This window comes from Lepus europaeus, chromosome 6 (genome assembly GCF_033115175.1).
Source record: "Lepus europaeus isolate LE1 chromosome 6, mLepTim1.pri, whole genome shotgun sequence".
Classification (NCBI taxonomy): Eukaryota; Metazoa; Chordata; class Mammalia; order Lagomorpha; family Leporidae; genus Lepus; species Lepus europaeus.
In genome coordinates this window covers 30,112,719-30,136,742 of record NC_084832.1, presented here as the reverse complement: position 1 = coordinate 30,136,742, position 24,024 = coordinate 30,112,719, and the positions used below count along the sequence as shown (strand labels likewise).

The following is a 24,024-nucleotide window of genomic DNA, read 5'->3' as shown; positions in this document are numbered from 1 at the left end:
TATTTTCAGTTCCATTATTCTTTAACTTGCTGTCTTTAACTTTAACTTTATGTCTTGTTTGGGATTGTTTGGAATTCTTGAATTTAGTGATGTTGAATCAAAAAATTAAATTCTATTAGGACTTACCTCTCTGCTGAGTCTATGTACATTTCTTTACACTTTATTTTCATTTTTTTATGTTTTCATTCCAGACTGGAGAGATTGTTTCGGCTATCTTGTGATTCCCTAATTTTTTCTTCAGTTCTGTTTAATCTGTAATTAAATGGAAACCATCGAGTGCTTAAAGATCATTAAGATACGATGATTGTTACAGACCTTGCCTCTTCTGTTGAAGAACAGTGTTGTTGTTTTTTTTTTTTTTTTCTTCATACATTTTGTGGAACTCTTTTACTTGGTGTAGGCTTGACTTTATGGTCATTAAGTAAACTGAAAGTCGAACTTTGTAAAAATTGAATAGGAGGCCGGCGCTGTGGTGCAGGTTAATCTTCTGCCTGCACCACCGGAATCCCATGTGGCCACTGCTTCTAGTCCTGGCTTCTCCTCTTCCCATACAGCTCTCTGCTATAGCCTGGGAAAGCAGTGGAGGATGACCCAAGTCCTTGGGCCCCTGCACCCACATGGGAAACCGCTCCTGGCTCCTAGCTTTGGATCAGCACAGCTCCGGCATTGAGGCCTTTTGGGGAATGAACCAGCGGATGGAAGACCTTTCTCTCTGTCTCTCCCTCTCACTGTCTGTGACTCTGCCTCTCAAATAAATAAATACAAAATATTTAAAAAATTGAGTCAGAATGGGAAAGGGAGGAGGAAAAATGGTTGCAGCACAGACAGGAGGAAGGGTAAGATGGAAAGTATCGCTATGTCCCTGAATCTGAATAAATGAAATACATGAAACTTGCATAACTTAGATAAATTTTAAAAGACCATTAATTAGATGTAAAATTTAAAAAAATCAAAATTTTCTTCAAAGCATTTGTTTAATCTTTTGCTTTTTTTAATATTTTATTTGATTGAAAGGTGGAGTTATAGAGAAAGGGAGAGATGGAGAGAAAGGTTTTCATTCACTGGTTCACTCCCCAAATGGCTGCAATGACTGGAGCAGAGCTGATGTGAGGCAAGGAGCCATAAGCTTCTTCATTGGTGCAGGTGCCCCAGCACTTGGGCCATCCTCCACTGCTTTCCCAGACCATCAGCAGAGAACTGGATTGTAAGAGGAGCAGCCAGGATGTGAACCAGCATCCGTATGGAATGCCAGTGCCACAGATAGGCTTAGCCACAGTAGGCTTAGCCTACTATGACACAGCATCAGTCCAATCTGTTGTCTCTCAAAACAACTACACATGGTAAATGTGTTTCTGTCTAATGGTATATGTATCTGAAATATATTGTGAATGTTTTTTTTTCTTGTGTCTGGTAATACTTTATCATCAGTTGCACATGTAAACATATCAATCATGAAGAATGTGGATCTTCTCTGATGAACTTATTTCCTGGGCTCTTGAACACTAAAATTTGTTTAAAGTTTTAATCTCTTCCTCTTTTTAAATAAAAATATTTTTTAATTTATTTGAAAGGCAGAGTGAGAGAGGTGTGACACATATGCACATGCACACAGAGAGATTAAGAGAGAGAGAGAGAGAGAGAGAGAGAGAGACATCTTTCAGCATCTGATTCACTCCCCAAATGGCTGCAATAGCCACGTGGTGGCCAGTCCAAATCCAGGAGCATGAAACTGTCCAGGTCTACCACATATGTGGCAGGGGGCCAAGTAACTCAACCATCTTACATCGGCTTCCTAGGAGCATTACCAGGAAGCTGGCTCAGAAGAGCAGCTGGGACTGGAACTGGCATTCCCATAGAGGATGGCAACGTTGCCTGGAGCAGCCTAACCTGAAAGTCCAAAATATTAGACTCTCTCTCATTCTCAAACTTATGTTAAAATCATCTTAAACGTATTCATCAAATTATCCTCCCCACCTAAAAAAGTACTAAACATGAAACTACGTTTGTGATTTCTAGATTTCAAACTACTATTTCTAACAACAACAAAAAAAGAGGTCATTGAATTGCTTTCTTCAAAGCCAAACAAAGCCCCTAAAATGAGATGGGAGGTTAACACCTTAGCCTAATGATTAGTTCAGTAACCTTGAGCAGATTACTTTCCCTTCTAAGTCTTCAGTTTATTTTCTGTAAAATGAAGCTGCTAAGGAAAATGCATATAATATTGCTGTGAAAAATGAAATAAAATCGTGCTTGTACAATTCTAAGCATAATAGTATGAGCACTAAATAAGCATAACCCTTTATTTGTATATCAAAGTCTCAACAAATACTTCATGAATCAATATTGAATTAAATAGAATTGAATCGGCAGAGCATTCAGTCAGTGCCTTTTTTTTTTTTTAACTTGACAGGTAGAGTTACAGACAGTGGTTACCTTTGTGAAATATGCTTTTTAAAAAATTTAAAATTTATGTGCATGTTGACCTAAAATAACTATTTTAAAAATGTATTGCAAAAAAAGTGTTTTCTTGATTCCAAGATGGAGAAACAGGGAATGAAGTACTGTATTAGGGAAAAGTAGTAGAAAAAGTGTAGGAAGTAACTTCTCAGGACAGAGTTGGAAAACCACCTGGAATTCTCTAGAAGGAATAGGAACACCAGGGATTGGTGGGCAAGTGTGGGGTCCCAGGATGAACAGGAATAAAACACATCACTCCAAAACCATAGAAAGTGCCAGCTTCAGAGACGGAGATTAGATCAAACTGCATCAACCCGCACCACTGGTGATATAGCTAGAGGAAGAGAGTGATGTGAGTCCAGCCTGGAGTCCTAAGAGACAGAGGGCATATGAGGACCCAGTAAAAAAAAAAAAAAAAAAAAAAAAGAATAGGTTTTCTCTCATGCCATCCACCCTACAATGGCCTCCAGCAACCAGCTGAAAGAGAGGGGATACCATTTTGGGCATAAGCAGCATCCATAGTAGCCCTTGTGTGCTCACCTTGCAACTGTCTGAGACAAGCCACCATTTTCTCAGCAGTACGGGCATCAGTAGCTCCAAGTGCAATGGAGCTGGAGAAGGCAACATTTAGCCAGAGTTCTTTGTGTACATGTGTGATCCAGAGATTCTAGCATCAGGAAAAACCTGTGTTCCCCATTGACTTTGAGTCTGGCTTGGGGGATTAACAGGGTGCTGGGCAACCATGTCGGACTTTGTGGTAACCCTGGGCTCCAAACATACCACAGGTTCAGGGCCTCAAACTGCCTAGGAGGAGCAACCACAGGCAGCTGGCTTTGGGAAACATCCACCTCTCTGTGGACCTGACAGGCTAGCAAGGCAGGGAAGATCCTCTGCACCACATGACGGTGGGGGCCTTGTGTACAGAGACTCCGGGGACTCTGACTGAATGAAAAGGTGCAGGGTGTAGCTGGGTATCTGGGTAATCACTGTGTGGGGCTCCACATGGTGGTTTAGGGTGGATCATTGAAGTAGGATGATGCTGATAGTGAGGACTTCAGAGATCCTTTGTGCAGTTCATATGGCAGTGATGGCTGGCACCTGGGCTTTGAGCACCTTGAAAGGGTGGAGGTAAAGGTATGACCACACTAATAGAGGTGACCATACTCATCCCCCAACTTCTCTTAACAAGATATCTACCATGCCCAACTTGGGTGTCACCTGGATACTCCCCCCAAGCTGGAGTCTAACCAGAGCTCTCTGGCCGACCTAGCACACACCCCTGGGTATTCACTGAAACTGAAGATATTCCACTAAACCACAGAGTCATAGTTCAAAGATAAAAGCCATCAGAGGAAAAAAAACAATAAGAATGTCCACAAATGCCTAAAAATAAATGCAGAAATTTGAGAAACAATAACAAGGGAGACAAAATTATACCCCCAAAGAACCACAACACTTCAATATTAGATGTGAAGTTGAAAAAATTGATGAAATGCCCTAAACAGAGTCCAAAGCAGTAATTATAGGATTACTCAGAAGCAATTCCACTAATTCAAGAAATCTACACATGATATGATTGAAAATCTTCCCTGAATTTGATACTTTAAAGAGAATTCAAAATGAAATATTAGAAATGAAGAATTCAACAGATTAATAAATGTGTTGGAAAGCCATACAGACAGATGTGGTGAAGGAGAAGAAAGAATATTTGAACTAGAAGGCAAATATTTGGAAATTTTTTCAGTCAGATAAAAAAAAAAGGAAGAAATTTGACAAATTAAGAACAGTATTGGAAATTTATGTGATACTACGAAACAACCCAACATACAGTTCTTAGGAAGTCCTGAACAAGTAGAAATAAAGAATGGATTAAAAGGCCTATTTAGTGAAATAATTAGAGGAAACCTCCTTAACCTAGGAAAGAAAGGGATGTCCAAGTACAGGAAGCACATAGATCTTAATATAAAAATATTTCTTTCAACTTTTAATGCCCTAAACTAATTGAAATATTGCACAATTATGATTTTTACAGAAGTCAAAAGTGACTTAGGAATAATTGGTGAAATAGGCTTTCTAATCTTAATTTTCTTTAAGAAATTGACAAAACTTGGCCAGTGTTGGGACAAAACTTGGCCAGCATTGGGTGCAGTGGTTTAATCTGTTGCCTGCAAAGCCTGCATCTGATATTGAAGTACTTGTTTGAATCCCAGCTGCTTCACTTCCAATCTGGCTCCCTGCTAATGGGCCTGGGAAGTTAGCAGAAACATGTGGAAAACCAAATTGGAGTTCCAAGTCCTTGGCATTGGCCTGGTTCAGCCTTGGCTGCTTTGACCATTTGAGAAGTGAACCAGTAGATGGAAGATCTCTTTCTATTCCTCTCCATTGTTTTGGTAACCCTGCTTTCAAATGAATAGATAAAAATTTAAGAAGAAGGTACAAAATTCATACTCATTTTTACTATGTATTTTAGGAAAAATATTTTATTTATATGTTGGTGGACTGTTGCTCTTGTTTTATCTACATGTGTATGTTGAGTAAAACCAATGTATTTGTGAATTACTTCAATATCTCTATCAAGTGATTCGAAGATATTCACTATATTCAAAAAGATAAGGCATCACAGTTAACAAATTTGCTTATTTCCAAGTAATAATACTGCTTTGTCAAGTTCGGAGGGTATTTTTTTAAGAAGAAATTTAAATAGAATGATTTTGAATTAGACATGTTTGTGTTACATAAATTGTCTTTTCTTAACTTCCATCAAATGAAATTATGTGAATTTTCAGTGCTTTTGCTGTTATGTAATTTTTTGTTAGGTTTTAGTCTTTGACTTATTCTGTTGTACATACACTTCATCTAGATACACACAGTACGATTAATTTCAATTTCTTTTAGTCTCTAACCAACTAACATTTCATCAATAACTGCTACAGTTACCACTGTATTGAAAATTACACTCTTTTCCCAAATAAAAACTGTGCTTCTTGTCCCCTCCTATTTTGTTGTTTTTAGAAATTAAAAATTTTCACTCTTATTAAAATATGCCTTATTGTTTTCCATGTATTATTTAATATGCCCATATGTTTTGCTTTCCAATTAAATGATGACACCAAGAGGGCAAGGTTTACCTGCTGCTTTGTTTCATATGTTTAAATATCACAAAATATATCTTGTATATCATAAGTGCTTAATCCACAGAAAAAAGGCAGACTACTGGAGCTTTACAGATTTTCAAAATATTAAACAAATTAAATGATACTTCAGCACAATATTTACATCCTGTAAATCAAGACATAAAGTAATAAGGTATACCATATAAATATAAATATATTCATGTGGTTTGGGACATATTAAATATTTATATAATTGCATTGATGTAATTAATATAATATTCTGTTAAGTATTTATTGTTATTAAATAGATGTGTTTTTAACACTCTTCATGTAGGAAGATTTTATGCTGATATCATTTGATTAGCAAAGAGATTCAAAACTAAAACACCCACCACAAACCTTGGCCGGCGTTGCTGCTCACTTGGCTAATCCTCTGCCCAGGTTCTAGTCCTGGTTGGGGTGCCGGTTCTGTCCCGGTTGCTCCTCTTCCAGTCCAGCTCTCTGCTGTGGTCCGGAAAGGCAGTGGAGGATGGCCCAACTGCTTGGGCCCTGCACCCTCATGGGAGACCAAGAGGAAGCACCTGGACCCTGGCTTTGGATCGGTGCAGCTCGCTGGGCATAGCAGCCATTTGTAGGGTGAACCAATGGAAGGAAGACATTTTTCTCTATCTCTCTCTCTCACTGTCTAACTCTGCCTGTCAAAAATAAATAAATAAATAAATAAATCTTAATTACATGTCTGTGTTTCTACTGATTTAATAGCAAAGCACATTTTCACATTTTATTATTATGAATTTTTTTAAAAATATACAATTCTAAAGTTTTTTTCATCATTTAAATCACTCCATTTTTTATATTAATTCTATTTTTTAATCTTTTATTTAATGAATATAAATTTCCAAAGTACAGCTTATGGGTTACAATGGCTCCCCTCCCCATAACTTCCCTCCCACCCGCAACCCTCCCCTTTCCCGCTCTCTCTCCCCATTCACATCAAGATTCATTTTCAATTCTCTTTATATACAGAAAATCAGTTTAGTATATATAAAGTAAAGATTTCAACAGTTTGCCCTCACATAGCAACACAAAGTGAAAAATACTGTTGTAGTACCAGTTATAGCATTAAATCACAGTGTACAGCACATTAAGGACAGAGATCCTACATGATATATTTTTTTTAAAGTTGATTAATTTTCTATGTAATTTCCAATTTAACACCAAGTTTCTTTTTTTTTTTCATTTTCAATTATCTTTATATACAGGAGATCGATTCAGTATATACTAAGTAAAGATTTCATCAGTTTGCACACACACAGAAACACAAAGTGTAAAAATACTGTTTCAGTACTAGTTATAGCATCACTTCACATTGCAGAACCCATTAAGGACAGATCAGATCCCACATGGGACCTAAGTACACAGTGACTCTTGATGTTGATTTAACAATTTGACACTCTTGTTTATGGTGTCAGTAATCTCCCTAGGCTCTAGTCATGAGTTGCCAAGGCTATGGAAGCCTTTAGGGTTCACCAACTTCGATCTTATTCCGACAGGGTCATAGTCAAAGTGGAAGTTCTCTCCTCCCTTCAGAGAAAGGTACCTCCTACTTTCATGGCCCCATTCTTTCCACTGGGATCACACTCGCTGAGATCTTTCATTTAGGTCTTATTTTTTTTTTCCCAGAGTGTCTTGGCTTTCCATGCCTAAAATAGTCTCATAGGCTCTTCAGCCAGATCCAAATGCCTCAAGGGCTGATTCTGAGGCTAGAGTGCTATTTAGGACATCTGCCATTCTATGAGTCTGCTGTGTCTCCCACTTCCCATGTTGGAACGTTCTCTCCTTGACAGACATCTTTCCAAAGAAGAAATCCAAATGGCCAACAGGCACATGAAAAAATGTTCAAGATCACTAGCAATCAGGGAAATGCAAGTCAAAACCACAATGAGGTATTACCTCACCCCAGTTAGAATGGCTCACCTTCAGAAATCTACCAACAATAGATGCTGGAGAGGATGTGAGGAAAAAGAGACACTAACCCACTGTTGGTGGGAATGCAAACTGTTTAAGCCACTATGGAAGTCAGTCTGGAGATTCTTCAGAAACCTGAATATAACCCTACCATTCAACCCAGCCATCCCACTCCTTGGAATTTACCCAAAGGAAATTAAATTGGCAAACAAAAAAGCCATCTGCACATTAAAGTTTATTGCAGCTCAATTCACAATAGCTAAGACCTGGAACCAACCCAAATGTCCATCAACAGTAGACTGGATAAAGAAATTATGCGACATGTACTCTATAGAATACTATACAGCAGTTAAAAACAATGAAATTCGGTCATTTGCAACAAGATGGAGGAATCTGGAAAACATCATGTTGAGTGAATTAAGCCAGTCCCAAAGAGACAAATATCATTTGTTTTCCCTGATCGGTGACAACTAACTGAGCACCAAGGGGGAAACCTGTGGAAATGAAATGGACAGTATGAGAAACAGTAATTTGATCGGCTCCTGTGCTGACTGTTGTTGTACAATGTAATACTTTGTACATCTTAGTATTTTATTATTCTAGTACTAGTGGTTGAACTCTGTAATTAACACACAATTATTCTTAGGTATTTAAATTTTAACTGAAAACTGATACATGTTAAATATTAGAGTGGGAAAAATAGAGGGAGGAGATGTACAATTTGGGACATGCTCAATCGGACTTGCCCCAAACGATGAAGAACTATAGTTAATAAATTGAGACAATATGGATAAAATGTAATTTTATTAGTACAATGATAATGTTTTCACATTATAGTATAATGATTCATTTTTAGATTTCAAGCATTTTAAATACGTATCCATAAAATATTTAATTTATCTGGTATAATTTGTTCTCTCATATGCTCACAGGTGTCCCTACCCAGTCTCATCTGTTATAATTACCCTTTACCTAGGTATATTTTACATATTGAAATTGCATTTATGGACAGGGTACTTAATGTACATTCTCTTCTAAAATTCTTACTTATCTAAAACTCACAAATAATGTCAAACAACATTTCTAGTAATAATAAATCATTCATTTTCAAATAATTATTCTTCTGTGTTATACTTCTACTTAAATGCCATTTAACAGAAACTTTCTATATATATTGAGGACTGGAGGTATGTGGGTCCCTTATACATACATAGAATATTCTTCAGAGGCAGGCTTGTTTCCAGACCTGCCAGTATCTTCCACACTATAGCTTATTTTTTTAAATATTTATTTTATTTGAAAGACAGATTTACAGAAGCAGAGGCAGAGAGACAGAAAGAGCAATCTTCTATCTGTTGGTTCACTCCCCAAATGGCCACAATGGTGCCAGAGCTGAGCAAATCCAAAGCGAGGATCCAGGAGCTTTTTCTGGGTCAATCACATGGGTACAAGGTCCCATCTTCCACTGCTTTCTCAGGCACATTATCAGGGAGCTGGATCAGAAGTGGAGCAGCTGCCACTCCAACAGGTCATCATATGGGATGCTGGCACTGCGTCTTGGGCTTTAACCTACAACACCATAGTACTGGCCGCACATTATAGCTTCTTGTGCTGCATGGGTGACTTTGAGGTTTTATATGAGTCTGTAAGTTAATTGCAATCTTTCACCTAGAACTAGCAGAGGAGGAGACTGAGACCCTAAGGAGAGTCAGGCTGTCTCCAAGAGACCCCCACTATCTCCATGAGCCCCAAGCCAATCAATATACAGTAGGTGAAACTCCTCATCCAATGGACACTCCCATAGAATGACCCAGTGAAGAGATAGAAAAGCCTTAAAAACACTGCCCACTTCCGGAAAACCAGTGCCCCATTCGGGCACTCCGCCTGGTCTCCTCTCAAATCAGACATTTTTTCTGTCATTTTAATCAAATAAAAGTTTCTGCTTCTTTGCAAATTGTTTCTTGGCTTTTTATTTCTATACTGAGCTGAGGAAAAGAACCCATGGGACTCAATCGGGCAACCACCCTCCCCTCCATGAATAGAGATATAGGATAAATTCTTTATTATATTTCCATTATAATGTGCATTATATAATCTATATATAAATATGATCTATATAATTCATAATCTATAATATAATATAATATAATATAATATAATATATAATCTATATAAAGTTTAGTGAATATATGATAAAATTATATATGTATATATATATATATATATATATGAATGGAATAATGTGCCTATTTGGGGGATGGATGGATGGTGAAGTGCTTAGGATTCTGCACTTAAGCACACATCCATTTGGAATATCCAGGTTTAAATTCCAGTCAGGATCCAATTCCAGCTTCCTGATGGACTGTCTAGTCTTGGAGGCAGAGGTTGATGCTTAGGTCCCTGCCACCCACATGGGAATCCCAGATTAAGTTTTGAACTCCTGGCTTCTGCCTGGCCTATTGCTGACTGTTGTTGACACCTGAGGAGTGAATCAATAGAAAACCTGTGTATGTTTCTGTTTTTCTACATTTCAAATCAATAAAACAAAATTAGAATGTTTCTATGTGATAGTCGTCAGGCAGTTTTCATGAGTGGGACATGACAGCTTTCTTTTGAAATTACTTGTGAGAAAATCCTAAACCATGTTATGGTGATAATTCTTCCCATTTTTCTTGAAGAAATGACCTTAACTGCTATTTGTTTCTGATGCCATTGTTAATCATAGTGTTGGGTAAGATATTTTAATTTAAATCATATTAATATATTTCCTAGGAATTAAATTGCTATATTAATATTCTACAAACAAAATCAGCACCAAGACTTTGTGAACACTCTGTTCGTGTCTTTGTGTGTTGTATTTTCTGCTGCTAAAGTACAAAAATACCAAACCATGAATTTCTCTCTGATATCACAAAAGTTGCCCTGATTTGTTCATTTCACTAATTTCCTTCTTTCTATAAAGTACATGTCCAAAACATTCTCTATTTTTAGTGCTCTAAGATGATTTGTGTTGTAGCCAATGGACTCTGATAAATACGTATGTAAATGTGTGTATGTATGTATTTATATATGTATACTCATTTTTTGTTTTACAAAATAATCTTTGCATACAAGTAATCTTTGTATACTTCAAAGTCATAGAAGCAGTTTTATTTCATAAAGAAGTTTCAAATATAAATATATAATTTTCACTTTTTAATTCTGATACAATATGAAATACTCTCACAATTCCAATCTGGCTTCAGCATATTTTGATGTCACTAAATATATTCTTTGTGTTTTCCTGTATTTTTAAATGATAAATAAATAGAATCATTGGTATTTTAAATTTTGAACCTATATTCAATACTCCAAAATGAAATCTGTTCTAGACTATGAATGTGCAGTAATACAATGTCTTCTAGAAAGGACAGGAATGTCAAGAAGCAGAAAAAGTTCTCTGTTAACTTCCAGTGAAAGGCATCGTTGGTTCACAGATATCTCTTATATATAAATGTGGCTTTAACCAATATTTAAGAGAATTAAGAAAAAAAGAATGATAAAAACTCAAAAAATAGAAAGATAAAATGTAAATATACATGCTTGATTAAAGTTCCATGTCATTCTTTCACAAGATCCTCTTACAGTAATGAACATAGCAATGCAAAGATTTCACTTGACTTTCCTAGTTACAAATGAAGGAAATCTCCTAAGGCAACAAGCTGAGCTTACTTTGATAGAATTGATTTTTTGAAAAGAATAGCTACAAGGAAAAGAGCAGTCATTAGTTCACAGTAAATCACAGTGCATCTGCAAGGAAATGTGTATTGCTAACCCATCACATCAGCAGCTACTGGCACACAAATGAAAGCTTCCTCTCCCTCAAGTCATATCTAACTAAGAAATGTTCACAAAGGTTATGTTGGCAGAGTTCCTTAAGAAAACCCACAGTCTTTTAGTTCTTTTTTTTCAGGGGGGGGGATGGGTTATGGGTTACTTTCTCCATTTGTTTTCCTAAAGTGCTTTTGTATTTTGTCAAATGGTCAGATCAACAACAACAACAAAAAAAAAAAAAAAAGAGAGAGAGAGAGAGAGAGAGAAACAACAGAAATGATTAAATTTATTAAGAAATGCTTTGAAAGTTTAACTATACAGCTTGAGCCTTCAAGTCTGCCTTCCAGGTGCACATCAGCAGAAAACTTTAAATGCAAGAGTAGGAGGTCAGTGATGGTGGGTGCATGGTGGTCACTGTGATGGCCATGGGGCCTGGTGGCTGACCACCAGGCTAGGAGAAAACTCAGAGAGCATAATCTCAGTGGCCACCACATTTTGAGAAGTTGCATAAGATCTGAGGTCTCCATGAAGAGCTGGTAGGGGTGCCTGAGCAGCTGCTGCGGATGCAGGGACCCCTGAAGGAGGGGCAGGACAGACGGTGGGCAGTGCAAACCCCTGCACATAAAGAGTATGGTACTCCCATAGTACTGGAGACCTGGTGCTTGTCTCTCTGTCCCTCATCAACATGACCCCTGGGGCTGACTGGCTCCCAAGGCTCCCGGTGGATAAGAGAAGAAAAAGTCGATCAGAGATTTTGATGAAAAGAAACAAGAAGCAGATGAAACCCTGGCAGAGATGAAAGAAGGATTATGTTATGCATCCTTGTCTTTCTGTAACCCCTTGATGTCTAAACTTTGAAATTAGTGGAAGGACCTTGCCCAACTCAGGAAGGGAGGATCTCACCTTTGTAAGCGACACCTGGGAGCCAAGGAGACTTGAGATATGGTACATATACCTTAGAGAATGGACGTAAGAATCGGCTTCAGTCTCACAGGGCATTCTTTCTTCAAGGCCCTGAAAGTCTGAACCCAGCCACTGAAAGTATTGAACATTCTTATCGGTTTGCCATGAAGACTGAGCAGATTGGCTCAGAAATCACAGAAGAGCTGGGGGAGCAACAAGTCCAGTTGGAACGTTCCAAGGGCAGACTGGCAAACACAAGTGAAAACTTGAACAAAAGTCAAATGGTTGTCAAGTGACAACCAACAGGCTGCTGCTTTCCAACCCCCTCCAGCTGGAGCTGTCCATTTTGGGAGTCCTGATTTGTTGAAACTCTCCCACAAGCATTGTACTTTCTAAGTGGAGAGGATAGTGGACCAGAACTTTGACCCTGAGAATGAATCATGTTGCTGCTGTGAACCAGCAGTTCAAGGCTGCACTGTGTAGCCAGAGTGTGGAAGCAGAAGGGAAGACAGAGAGCCACAGTAATGTGACAGCAACATGACCAGTGATGTTTGAAAAGCAGAAAACAGCTTTAAGTTTTGTGCAAGTGCTGTGTTCCCTAATATTTTTCTTATGATCCTGCATTTCTTCATTCATATGACATAGCTATTCTGTCATATACTCACCTGTCATGTGAAAAACAATATCCACTCAATCTACTTGTGTCATAGTTATTTCTGAAGCAATATTTTGCTTCCTCAATTATTAATTATTTGTATTATTCCTTGTATCATGTAGAATGAGTAAATTTTACTGCTTCAAGTTCTTTTTCAGAAGTGCTTTCAATTATCTTTATACTATAAACATTTAAACATATTTTTTGCTGTTTTGATCAGTAATGCTTTTGGGATTTTGAAAACAATTTATTTGGCAAGTTGATAAATTTGATTTATTGAGATCATTAGAATGTCTTATTTATTTGAATATGGCCTTATAAAAGTATCTTCCACATTTTCTTAGTAATATGCTGATACAATATAATTGATGTGCTTTTATTTGAGTTCTGTTTATTTTCTAACTATATTTCTTTACTTGATTTCTCCAGAAAACAAATCTACAACAGTCATATAGAGAAACACCTAAAATATAACTTCAGAAATGTTGTAAAATTCTCCCTATGTCTTTTATTAGTGGAATGCTAATTTAACCATTTTCAAGCAAAACTTGGGAAAATGCTTAATTGGTTTTCTTTTCTTTTTTTTTTTTTTTTTTTTTTTTTTGGACAGGCAGAGTGGATAGTGAGAGAGAGAGACAGAGAGAAAGGTCTTCCTTTTGCCGTTGGTTCACCCTTCAATGGCCACCGCGGCTGGTGCGCTGTGGCCGGCACACCACGCTGTTCCGATGGCAGGAGGCAGGTGCTTATCCTGGTCTCCCGTGGGGTGCAGGGCCCAAGGACCTGGGCCATCCTCCACTGCACTTCCGGGCCACAGCAGAGAGCTGGCCTGGAAGAGGGGCATTTCTTTTTTTTTTTTTTTAAAGATTTGATTTATCTTATTTGAGAGGTAGAATTACAGACAGTAAGAGGGTGAGACAGAGAGAAAAGTCTTCCTTCTGTTGTTTCACTCCCCAAATGGCCACAATGGCTGGAGCTGAGTCATTCTGAAGCTAAGAGCCAAGAGCTCCCTCCGGGTCTCACACATGGGTGCAGGGGCCCAAGGACTTGGGCCATCATCTACTGCTTTCCCAGGCCATAGCAAAGAGCCAAATTGGAAGCAGAGCAGGACTAGAACTGGCACCCATGTGGAATGCTGGCACTACAGATGGAGGATTAACCTACAGTGTCATGATGCTGGCCCCTGTGCTTAATTGGTTTTCAAAAACGTCCTGATAATTTCTTAATATTTAGTATATAGTCAAATATATATTCAAATAATCACAATGTTGACTTTTATATGTTTACAACTATGTCTCTTATTTATAATTCCTTCATGATCAGTTTTTCTTAAAATTTCACTTTAAGCTAATTAAAATAACAAGTTAAAGATTCACTAGGATATTATTGTCATTAAAGTAATTAATGTACTTTTCCTTTTAATAAAATAATATGGCCTTCTGCAGACTTGTGACTTTGTAAAAAGCTTTTCCATTGTCTTTGACAGAAATGGACTATATTTGATAGTATATTACTCAGAAAAATAAAATTTTGAAAATTATTAGAGAAAAGCAAATTGGTTTGTCGTATTTTAATGATGCCAAATGTGATTCATTATCCTGAACTTGGAATATTGATGCTAATCTAATTGGAAATTTGCCAAAATAGAAGATGACAATATTGGATGTTTGAGCCATATCCAACATTGTCTGCAATGAAGATTCTCGGTTACTTTGTCCTACCAAATTATATTTGAAATTTTAAGTCAGAATGTTTTTATGTTAGTGATTATTTCTGGATGGAAATTGCATTTCTGGTCTCTATAATAATACAGGATTGTTCTGTACTATCTCAAGAGATACTCTGTGAAGCAGCTTCCTTCCTGACAAAAGCACCAGTATTGGAAAGAAAATTCTATCTTAAATCCATGTGCAAAACATGTTTTACCATGTCTTTGCAATAGAAGTGTGATTGTACTTCTGTACTTTATAACAGAGTATACAATAGTGATTTGTCTTTATGGAGTGCTTGAATTATGGGTATTGCTTGTAGTGTCATAATCCACCCGAACGAGGATGGATTGGGTCCGAGGAAAGGTAAGTGCGCCACTTGCCCGTTCCCCAGCCTCCCCTGATCCAGGAGATAATCAGACGCAGTGGTGAGTCAAGTCAAGCAGGAACTCGTTTATTGCTCACACAGCAAAGCTTTTAAAACACAAAACCGCAGGATTATTGGGGCAGGGCATAAGGACCAACCAATTACTTTAAAGGTCATTTTATGGGGCAATTTTTTACAGGACCAGCCATATGTCTGTACATTTGTCATCAGTCGTCGTCACCTCTCCTGATGCTGCGCAGCCAATCAGCTTTGGTGTTCAACAAACTTGGGTAGCACCCACCTTACTTTCTTTGGGTGCCATTTTTGAATTGCCTCGTGTGCCTAATATCCCTGCAGTTTCCCCCCTTTTTTGTTTTAGATGATCGCCCACCTCGTTTGAGGTTCGAGCATATGGACACCTCCATTAGGAAGTGTGTCCCAGCTACATGGAGGGGTTTTTTGATTAATTTTGTCATAATGTAATCGGAGGGTCATGAGTTGGATTTGTTCCATTTTGGCTCAGATAAGTTGGACCAGCTTATTTAGAATGCAAGGTCCAAAAGTAAAAATTAGTGTGATTATTATTAAAGTCCCTAAAACTGTGGAGATAAGTATAATCAGCCACAGGGACCAGTTGAACCATTGTTCATACCATCCACTATTTAACTGTTTTTTCTGCTCCTCTATTCCCCTACACACTTCATCAAGGTTTTGGTTGATGACTCCTGAATGATTAGCATAAAAGCAACACTCTTCTAGGGTTTGATACAACCTCCCCCCCCCCCTTGCTGGAGAAAAAGAAGATCCAGCCCTCTACATTTTTGCAGAGCAAGCTGGGCTAGAGAACAGAGGGAGGCCTGTATATGCCTAAGAGAACTCTCCAGCTTATCCAGATTTGAATATGTTTGAGCCTGCACCTCCCAGAACCCCTTCTTTTGCATTATTAAAGGTGAAGCTCCTAAGCCAACCCCTGTGGCACCCAAATATATAAGTGTGGTTACCACCACGGTGGTCATCGCGGACACCAGTGTAGGCACAAGGTCACTTCTTCATTTGGGTGATACAGTACGTGGGGGATGAGGGTCACTAGTACGCAGGAATCATTGTTGTGCACCAATACCCCTATGCTGTTGACAATTCCTCCATTGCCAGGAATGATTACTGACCCCATCACTTTCTGGGATTGATGTGGATTCCTCAGAGGCTCGGCCAGGGCCAGATGAATCAAGAAGATCAGCAGCCAAAGTATTGCCATCTGTAATAGTTAATGAACACAGAAATTTCTCAAGGGCTGGCGGCCCCTGGGATGTGTTAGTTGTTAGTGGTTTTGTATGTTTGCTCCTTCCTTTGAAAAAAAGCTGAGACCATCACAGCCTCTTCTTCTCTCGATTGGTCTTCTGGTTCTTGGGCATTTTCCTGTACAAGGGAAGGGGGTAGGAACTTAAAGTTTCTGGCAGGAAGCCATATTGGGTTTGTATTCCCTATGGGGAAGATGCACCCAAACTCTCTACCCAGGGTAATCAGGGGATCTGGTCCCCTCCACTGATGAGTTACCTGGATGGGGGGCCTAGGGCTTATTTGACCCCAGTTTTTTTGGAGTAAATAACACCATTTGCAGATGGATATGGGGGCTGGCCCCCCTTTATGTTTTAAAAGTTATTCTTTCAAGCATTGGTTATTTCGTTCTACAATTGCCTGACCCTGAGGGTTGTAGGGTATTCTGGTAATGTGTTTAATATGCCAGGTATATTAGATTTACTACTAAAACAAGGTCCATTATCAGTTTTGACCTATGCAGGTAGAGGTCGGAATATCCAGTAGAGGTTTAAGGGGACTGACTTGGGTTAAAGTCAGATGGGACCCAAGCACTTTAAAAGGGGGCACCCTCTGAATCTTACTAGGAGCCACTGTAAATCCTCCCTTTGTGAGTGCTGTAAGGACCTGGGTTAAAAGGCCCCCCTGGAGGGCAGGATGCTTTTGTCCAAGGATCATATATGCATCCATATAAGCACAAGCGAGGGAAACATCAGAACTCAACATGGGCTCCAAGAGTGTGGCCCTGATGCCCAAGCAGCCCACGACGCCCAGCAGCGAGCCCGACATGTGGTAGAGCAGCAGGGCGAGGTAGATCACGTCCTCTGGACGAGCACCACACAGCTAGTAGAAGCCCTGGCACTGCAAGATCTTCAGGTGGCTGATCCAAGCAGCCTTGGGGAGGCCCTGGGTGCCTGAGTTGAAGATGTACAGGCTGATGTCTGCCGTGCTCTGAGTGGCAGAGAGGTATCCCTGCACCAGCCCCCCCGCTTCTGCAGCTGCCCTGGCCAGGATATCGCTGATTCCAGCAGGATGGCTTACCGGGCTTGCAGCCCACAGCTGGAGGCCCATGGCCCTTAGCTCCAGCAGGTCAGGCTCCAAGGACTCCAGGAACTCTGGCAGCAGCAGGAAGGTGCGCATGCCACAGCTAAGGAGGCAGTACAGGAGGGGGCCCTGGTGTAGGGCGCTGGGCACAAAGGCTGTGTGCAGGCCGGCATTGGCCAGCCCGAACCAGAGCCACAGGAACTCTGGGTCGGCAGGGAGGAGCAGCGCCACAGTCACCCCCAGTGCCAGACAGGCTGCACTGCACTTGGCAGGCGCCACACCGTTTCTGGTCCCCACATCTCAGGTGCTTTGCACGCTCTGCTCACCTTCCCTGGAACACTCTGCACCGCGGCTGCCAGGTCCCCCATTCCAGCCTAGCGCCTGCAGGAGAATACACACAGCCCAGTTACTCTGGTACTCTGCCTCTGCGTAGTTGAAGCTCCAGGCACCATGAATGAGAAAGGTGTGCTTGCCGCACTGCTGTGCCAATTGTGCCAAGCGCCAAGCCAGGCTGCGACACCCCTCCAGACCTTCCCAGTCGGCAGCAACCGCTACCAGGGCGCAAGCTCAAAGAGCCCTTTTGCAGCAGAGAGCACGCACTGTGAAGGCCAAGTCTGCCACAAGCCAGCGCAGCTGTGGCCAGGGGTGCAGCTTCAGTAGCAGCAGCAGGGGCAACAGCTGCAGCAGGGTTTGGGCCCAGGGGGAGTTCAGCCCGTCTTCCGCCAGTGCCTTGAGAAGCTCCTTTATGTCCTTTGCTTCCCATGGATACCACTCCAGAGGTCTGCTGCTGCCTGGAGCTAAATTAACAGGGTAGGCCTGAGGCGACAGGTTCCCAGGCCCAGAGTTTGCTTCCCTACACTGCTTGATGTCCACTGGGCAAGCTTCCACATAGGTCACCTCATTTCTCCTCCCCCCTCCTGGGCATTCATAAGGGCCCAAATCACGTAGCTCCCTCTGAAGCTCTACATAGGAGGAGGCCGCCTCTGCCCCTGGGAGGTAAGTGGGGGGGGGGGGGGTCCCGGCCCTTTTGGGGCAGATGGGCTAGGCTGGATGATTTTCACTTTCGTTTTTACCTCAACAGTCCACGCCTCCACGGGGTCTCTGCGTTCCTGATCAAACTTAGCCCATTCTCTCTCCCTGCCATCTTCCTCTGAGTCTTTAGGCTCTCCGAAGTCCTGCGCTGCCTCTTTCTACCTCTCGCCCTCAGAAGGTGGGGGTATAGTGTCCAGGTGGAAGGAAGCTTTAAGGGTGGTAATAGTGGAGTAAAACCCCAGAGGAGGTGATATATTAAAGTGTCTCTCCCTCTCAAGGGCAATTCTTTCCGCTCATGACCAAGTGTTCCAAGAAAAGAGATTGGCCGTCTGAATCCAAACGACCAAGGTTATGATGGCTTCCCAGACACTTTTGGCATTGCTACCTGACAATTCCAAGCCCCTAGATTGTAACATATAGCGTAAGGCCTTTAAGGCCGGGTCCTCTTGGAACGAAACTGCATTACACATACTGAGGGTTTCACTTACTCTGAGAGACCGCATAGCCTGGGTCGCCGCGCCCTTGGTTGAGCCCCATATTGGGGGCCAAATGTAGGGTCTTAAAACACCCGAATGAGGATGGATTGGGTCCGAGGAAAGATAAGTGCGCTGCTCGCCTGTTCCGCAGCCTCCCCTGATCCCGGAGACAATCAGACGCAGTGGCGAGGCAAGTCAAGCAGGAACTTGTTTATGGCACGCGTAGCAAAGCCTTTTAAAGCACAAAACCACAGGATTATTGGGGCAAGGCATAAGGACCAACCAATTACTTAAAAGGTCATTTTACGGGGTACTTTTTTACAGGACCAGCCATATTTCATCATCACCTCTCCTGATGCTGCGCAGCCAATCGGCTTTGGTGGTAAACAACCTTGGGTACTGACCCCCTTACTTCCTTTGGGCACCATGGCCCATATGCCTAATATCCTTGCAATTTCTGAGGGAGTTAATTTTAATTTAAAACTTCTAGTTCTAAAAATGACTAGATTATTTGGTTATGTTTCTAGTCTCTAAAAACGACTGGATAATTTGGTTATGTTCTCTCTCCAGTTATGGAATTTCCAGACCTACCTAAATCAGAATAGGCCTATTATGGAAAGTTTTAGTAATTAAAAAAATTACATCGATCTCCAAGTATGAACCTGCCTTGTTAACTAAAATACACATTAAATTGAGGAGATTTTGTGGTAAGCCTGGGCTTCAGCAGAAGTCAACTTGTGAAGAGCCCTGGCAGCTCTGCCAAGAGTTGGATCACTGGAAATGGACCTGCCCTGGAGTCGAAGGATGCCCAGGTCAGAGCCACAGATCTTATTGGCTCTAAGCTGAAAAGCCCTTCAGTCAGCCCAACTTCCAAAGTGACCACTGCAGCTGAGGGGATGGTCAAGTAGGGTCAGCAACATTGCAGGCAGAACTATAAAATTCTTATTAGAGATGCCACCTGCCTTTACCTGGCCAGCTCTCCTCCCAGGCCAGCCAAGTAATGAAAGTCAACAGAGTGCCTTCCCCTAGGAGGTTCACACCTCCCTTAGGATGTACCCCATGTGAAGAGATAGATAGGTCTGGGCCTCTTCACTTACAAGGCCTAAAGCCCACCAGATTATTATCAAGCCCCTTCTGTCAGGTTCTATTTGCCTCTCAATCAGAAAACTTAATTGTAGCTTAGACAGTACCTTTCTTAACTCCTCTAATAATGACTCTGTCCTTTGTTCTAGACCCTGTCTAGCGCACTTGGGCCTCATTCCTTTGTAATCATAACCTCTACTCTACCACCAATGGCTCTACTCCCAACCTGTGTGTACTCATGGTCCTCTTCCCCACTTAATGCTGTATAATTGTTCAGACCTGGTTAATACCACTCTTAGGATCATTGGTTACTATCCTCACCCTGTCTTTTATGACCTTGTCTAAATATGATCAGAGTCGGCAAACTTGGAAGGCTTCCATAGCCTTGGCAACTCATGACGACAGCCTAGGATGGTTACTGGCACCATAAACTAGAGTGTCGATTTGTTGGGTCAACAACAGGAGTCACTGTGCACTTGCTCCTCATGTGGGATCTCTGTCCTTAATGTACTGTACATTTTGACTTAATGCTATAACTAGTACTCAAACAGTATGTTTCACTTTGTGTTTCTATTTGGGTGCAAACTGTTGAAATCTTTACTTAATGTATACTAAATTGATCTTCTGTATATAAAGAGAATTGAAAATGAATCTTGATGTGAATGGAAGGGGAGAGGGAGTGGGAGAGGGGAGGGTTGCGGGTTGGAGGGAAGTTATGGGGGGGGGAGCCATTGTAATCCATAAGCTGTACATTGGAAATTTATATTCATTAAATAAAAGTTTAAAAAAAGACTATTTTTATTACAACATAAAATATTAGATGCACACTTTTTTTCAGTTAATAAGATTATATCTTAGTGGGCATTTGTTCAATCATTGGAGACACCTGCATCCCACACAGAAGTTTCTAGTTCAACTCTTTACTCTGCTTCCAAGTCTAGTTTCCTGCTAATGATGCTACTGGGAGAAAGCAGATAATGGTTCAAGTACTTGAGACATTGCCTCCCAGGATGAAGTTCTGGGATCCTAGCTTCAGTAAGCCCAAGCCACTAGTAGTTGCCAGTATTTGATGAGTGAACCAGCATATTCAAGAATTGTCTGTCTCTCAGCCTTTGAAATAAAATGAAGTAATAATAACAATAATAACAATAATAATGAATATTGTGTCTATGAAAATTAGCAAATTAAAGAATCGTATCATGGGGAAAGATATCATAATGCAATGGTTATTGATGAAAATTTCCATTTTTTTTCCTTTATTAACATGTTTCTTTTTTTTTTTTTAAATTTTTGACAGGCAAAGTGGACAGTGAGAGAGAGAGACAGAGAGAAAGGTCTTCCTTTGCCGTTGGTTCACCCTCCAATGGCCGCTGTGGCCAGCGCGCTGTGGCCAGCACGCTGCGCTGATCCGAAGGCAGGAGCCAGGTGTTTCCTCCTGGTCTCCCATTGGGTGCAGGGCCCAAATACTTGGGCCATCCTCCACTGCACTCCCAGGCCACAGCAGAGAGCTGGCCTGGAAGAGGGGCAACCAGGACAGAATCCGGAGTCCTTTATTAACATGTTTCTAACAGGACACTTTATCTTCCCGTTTCTACCTTAACACTTCCTGGAAATAAGCACCGCAATATAGTATGATACTAATATTAGGCAATACTTATAAATTCAATATCTCAATTTATTTTATTGCTTGATCAGGGAAATAATCTGTTAAAATAATCACAAAGTCATATTCAAGTAATAATATATTTTTCATAATTGCATTATTCATACAGGGAAGAGGTCAAGAAAATTAAAATCAGTTATATAAATAAACAAGTTTCCTTTTAAGTCATATGTCTATGAAAGTTCACATTATTTAATTAAGCATAAATTTATTTTTCAATTTGAGATATTAATGACCACTTTTATTTATTCTTTCAATTAACACAGTTATTTAATTTTACAATGTACATTAAAAGGAAAAACTGAGGTAGCATTCAATGATTTATTTCAAAATAAACACACATATAAGCGATACTTAAGTTGAGGAATAGAACAGTATGAACATCTCAAACATCTGTCATTTTTCTTTCCTTTTCTGCAAATATATACTTGTTAATTTATATGAATTGTTTTACTTTAGGATTGTGTTACAGACTACTATTAATTTTTATAATTTCAAAATCAATGCTCATTGGTAAAATTATTTCCCTTTTCATAGGCATATTTATTATTATCATTAGCACAATTAATTAGATTATCAAACATTAAATTAAATTATTAATATTTATTATTATTGAACATTAGGAATATACAACTTATTTGAAATATAAATGTACATACAAGACTAATTGGAAAGGAGCCAGAACTGTGACAAAACAGGTTAAACCTCAGCCTGCAATGCTGGCATCCTACACCTCTTCAAAACCTGGCTGCTTCACTTCCAAACTAGCTCCTTGAGAATTCACCAGATAAAGCAGTGGAAGACATCGCAAGTACTTGCACCCCTGTAACCCATGTATAAAACCTAGATGAAACTCTTGGTTTTGGCTTGCCCCAACCCCAGCTATAACAGGTATCTGGGCAATGGACCAGCATATGGAAGATTCTCTCTCACTTTGTAACTCTTCCTTTCAAATGAGAATAAATACAATTTTTTTCCATCCTTCCTCCCTACTTCCCTCCCTCAATCCCATCTGGGAACGAGAATAAATATATCTTTAAAATAAAGACTTAATGAAATCTATAAAATCTCCTGATTTTTAATACTTAAGATAATCATGGACTATTTCCCAAAGCCATCATTCCAACTGGTACTCCTCATTGAAAAGCATTAAAATCCCAGTATTTTGTATTGCTGTTAATAGGTCCACCAATCATTTTAATTTTAGCCATTCTGATGAATATTTAGTATTATTACATTTTGGTTTTTTTTTTTTTTTTAATTTTTGACAGGCAGAGTGGACAGTAGAGAGAGAAACAGAGAGAAAGGTCTTCCTTTTGCCATTGGTTCACCCTCCAATGGCCGCCGCGGTAGGCGCGCTGCGGCCGGCGCACCGCACTGTTCCGATGGCAGGAGCCAGGTGCTTCTCCTGGTCTCCCATGGGGTGCAGGGCCCAAGCACTTGGGCCATCCTCCACTGCACTCCCTGGCCACAGCAGAGAGCTGGCCTGGAAGAGGGGCAACCGGGACAGGATCGGTGCCCCGACCGGGACTAGAACCCGGTGTGCCGGCGCCACAAGGCGGAGGATTAGCCTATTGAGCCGCGGCGCCGGCAATAACATTTTGGTTTTAATTTGTATAATCTTCAATGTAAAATTTAGTCTTCTGTTTTCAGCCATTTTGATATGTTTATATTATGAAGAACCTCCTCACATATCTTACTCATTTTCTTTTTTCCATTTTTCATATTCTCATTATTGATTTGTAGATGTTATTTATATTATGGTAATAAATTTTGTCAGTTTTATGTTTGGCAAATATAATCTTCCACATTATGACTTGGATTTCCATCTCTTAATGGCATCTTAAATTTAACATAATATAATTTATTAATCTTTTATTTTATATTTTATGTTTCATATCCTGGATAATAAGCTTTTTTATATCAAGGTCATTAAAGTATTTTCTTATTATCTTCTGGGTATTTTATTGATCTACTATTCTTATTTAGCTCCGTAATCCTAGTGAGATGATTGATTTTTTAGTATTCTATGATATATAGACCATGTTAATTTTTTCCCAGTTGCCAATACTAAATTGCATTGTCTACCTCTTTGAAAAGTATAAAGTCCTTCCCCAAAATCACTGTGGGAAATTATTTATAATGTGCCTTATGCCTATGTGGGTGAATTTCTGTTTCTTGAATTCCGAATTTTATTCTCTAACCTATTTAAGCTTATACACATAATTAAATGTAGTTTTTAATTAGATTTCATATTTGACATAGCAGTGCCTTCAATTTTCTTCTATTTATCTGAGGTTGATTTCAGCTATGCTTAGCTAAACTTTGCATGCCTGTATAAATTCTAAAATCAATGTATCAAGTTAGTAGGGGGAAATAATGATATTGACAAAATGAAATGGTTAATCATTATCAAGTCAAATAGCTATC

At 39.9% G+C, this 24,024-nt stretch overlaps 2 pseudogenes; one reads left to right on the top strand and one right to left on the bottom strand.

Annotated features, from left to right (window-relative positions):
• The first annotated feature begins 3,199 nt into the window (after positions 1 to 3,199).
• Positions 3,200 to 12,621, top strand: LOC133762052 (vesicle transport through interaction with t-SNAREs homolog 1B-like; annotated as a pseudogene).
• Positions 12,622 to 16,082: 3,461 nt separating this feature from the next.
• LOC133762051 (long-chain fatty acid transport protein 3-like) lies at positions 16,083 to 18,909 on the bottom strand (annotated as a pseudogene).
• Between the last annotated feature and the right edge of the window lie 5,115 nt (positions 18,910 to 24,024).